Source organism: Neomonachus schauinslandi, chromosome 11, assembly GCF_002201575.2.
Source record: "Neomonachus schauinslandi chromosome 11, ASM220157v2, whole genome shotgun sequence".
In the NCBI taxonomy this organism is placed as follows: domain Eukaryota; kingdom Metazoa; phylum Chordata; class Mammalia; order Carnivora; family Phocidae; genus Neomonachus; species Neomonachus schauinslandi.
This window is the reverse complement of record NC_058413.1, coordinates 38,865,819-38,868,965: the sequence shown is the minus strand read 5'-3', so window position 1 is coordinate 38,868,965 and position 3,147 is coordinate 38,865,819.

The window sequence follows — 3,147 nt, the reverse complement described above, 5'->3', positions numbered from 1 at the left end:
CCCCCCCCCCCCCCCCCCCCCCGCCCCCAGTAAGGATGGTAACAAATGAATGGCACCTGCCGCTCCAAGTGGGGGCAGGGCTGGAATTACAGACTTCCCTGGTACACTCAGATGAATTTTGGGGTTCTGGGGCTTCAATGGGTATAGGACTGAATTATGTAGGAGAAAAATGAATAGGAAAGCCAGAGACCCTAGATTCTAATGCAGGCTTTGTCACTAACTCTGGTGACCTTGGTCAAGCCACCTCACTGGACCTCAGTTTCCCCATTTGTAAAGTGAGGGGGTTAAATGAGTTCCAAGGGCTCATCTGGTCCTGACCTTCCAAGCCACGTGATCCTTGGTAAGGTAAGCCCCTCAGGGCTCTGACCGGGACAATCTCCGGATTTTGCAGCAGCCTGGGCCTCATCTAGGAAAAAGGGGCATGCTGGGGGAGGGGAATGCGCTGGGCTCTTATTTTGGGGGTGGGTGGGTGGCGGGTTGTTTAAGCTACACGGTCGGTCCGGGGGAGGCGAAGCGAAGGGAAGGCTGGGAGCCGCGTTTTACAGGCCAGCAGGCTAGCGGCGATCTCCTGCCTCGCTCCGGAGCTTCAGACCCCGGAAAGGCGACGCAGCCAAGAGCCGCGCACCAGCCTCGCTCGCGGAGGCTCGGACCCGGGACCACCGTCTCCATCCTTCCCCGGAACCGTTGCACGGGCTTCGTGGGGAGTGGCTGCTGCTCTCTCCCCGGTACCCAGCGCCGAGCCCCCTCCCCGGCGCGGGGGCCCCCTCCCCCAGTCCGGGGGCGCAGGGAGCCCCATGGGGGCGTGGCGGTGGCGGGCTCCCGCTTCTCGGCCCTGGGGGTTGGAGGAGGTCTCAGTCGCGGGGCCGCCCCGGGAGGGACCCCGCGCCTTCCACCTACCGGCTCCCCACACAAAGGCGCCCACAGAGGCGCCGCACTTACCGGCCAGAGCGGGCTCCGGGCGCCGGCGAGCGGGCGGGCGGGCAGGCAGGCTGGCGGGAGGATGTGCGCGCGCGAGTGTGCGTGTGTCTGCGTGTGTTCCTGTGTGTGTCTGCGCGAGTGTGTGTGTGTATGTGTGACGGGGGCCGCGCCGAGCTCTGTGCGTCTGCGTGTGCGGGGGCGTCCGTCCGTCGGTCCGTCCGCTCGGCGCTCCGTCCCGCGCTCCGTGCGCGCTCCCTTGCCCGGCCGCCCCACCGAATGCGCTTGGGCTGCGGAGTCGCGGGCGCAGCCTCCGGGTCGGCTCGGCACCCCCGAGCCCCGGCTCCGCCCCGCCCCCGGGCGGCCCGGCGCCGCTCCCCGGGAATTGCGCAGGGCCCGCGGGGCTGGCGGGCGGGGCGCGGGAGCTCCGGCAGCGCGCAGGGCCCGAGTGGGGCTGGATCTCGGACCCTTAGTCCCTGACCTGATCTCAGGCGCCCCCTCCCCCCTACTCTGCTTGGAGTCCCCGCGTGCGCCGCCCCCGCGCGGAGGTTGCCTGGACAGGGAGGGCGGGGGAGCGGGAGAACCGCATGAATTTCATTCATGATTTTCTCTTCACGGGAGCCCCGGGCCCGGGCTGCGCGGATACGGCGACCGCCAGAGGGACCCCAGCGGGGCCGTGCGCGCCGAAGCCAGTGCGGGACGTACAGGCAGACAGATGGGGGTAGAGGAGAGAGCGAGACAAAGGGGTCAGTGCTGGGCGGCGGGGAGTGTGCACGGAGAGGGTGCTGTGCCGCTCCCCGATGTTGGCCTCAAGATGCCAACATCTGCACGGAGTGGTTGCATATCCGAGCGCACACAGTGCCGGGTGCCCAGGACCTGCTCCAGGGCTCGGAGGAGGCACACGCCTTCCCACTCTTCGCTCTTCAGTTTCTGGGGAGCAAGACCTCACTCCGCCAGGTCACTCCTGCCTGACGCTCGCCCTGGGGCGCGCACCTGTCTTGGCTTTCTCCTGGGCACCGGGGGCCGGGACGCGCAAGGAGCTGCCCATGCGCCCCACAATCCCACATTTCCCAGGATGGCACCCTGCTAGCCGGAGGTTCCTGATGTTCCTGATGGGGGGCTTTTTGAGGCATCAGGCTGCACACACAGCGGGGATCCTGAGCTCCATTGTTACATGGGGCAACCGAGGCGCAACACCACACAGCTACCACCCTGGTTCCAGCTACCATGTCTTTCACCTGGATTTCTGCAGTAGCCACCAGACTGGTCTCCCTGCTTCCAACCTTGGCCCCCTGCAGTTGATTCTCCATACAGCAGTCAGAGATCCTTTTAAAACGTAAGTCTTCTCCTTCACTGGAAATCCTACAATGGCTCTTCATTTCAGACAAGTGAAAGCTAAAGCCGCATAACAGCTGCAAGGCCTCTTCTCTGAGCTGGCTACCTTTGAACTCTCTAACCTCACTCCCTACCACTCTAGTCACACTGGTCTCTTTTAATGCATCACCAACATGGCAGCCACCCTGTGGCCTCAGGACCTTTGCAAGGCTCTGCCTGGAAACTTCCCCCAGTCACATGCCTAGCGGACGCCTTTACTTCTTAAATGTGTCACCTCAAAGAGGTCTTCTGTGACCATCCTATTTTATTTTTTAAAGATTTTATTTATTTATTTGACAGAGACACAGCAAGAGAAGGAACACAAGCAGGGGGAGTGGGAGAAGGAGAAGCAGGCTTCCCGTGGAGCAGGGAGCCCGATGCGGGGCTCGATCCCAGGACCCTGGGATCATGACCTGAACTGAAGGCAGACGCTTAACAACTGAACCACCCAGGCACCCCTGTGACCATCCTATTTTAAATTGGAGACCCACTCCCCCTATTTTCTCCATGGTAGTCATGACCTTTATTTTGTGTTTCCTCACATTGGCCCTTCTCTATCAGCTCTCACCTCAGTCCTCAGGCATTCCAGTCCTCCAGGCTCACCAAAATTTTGTTCTCTAAACAAACTGTATTTTTCCCATTTCTATCCTTCGTTCATCCTGTGCTTTCTGCCTGGAAAGCCATGCCCCTATGTTTTACCTCGTTTGTAAGGTCCAGTTCAGATACATCCTTCTCCATGGGGTCTTCACTCATATCCCCGGGGATACTCAGTACTCATTCCTTTCTGTCTGCCGTGATAGCAGGTTCTTTTTTTCTTTCTTTCTTTCTTTCTTTCTTTCTTTCTTTCTTTCTTTCTTT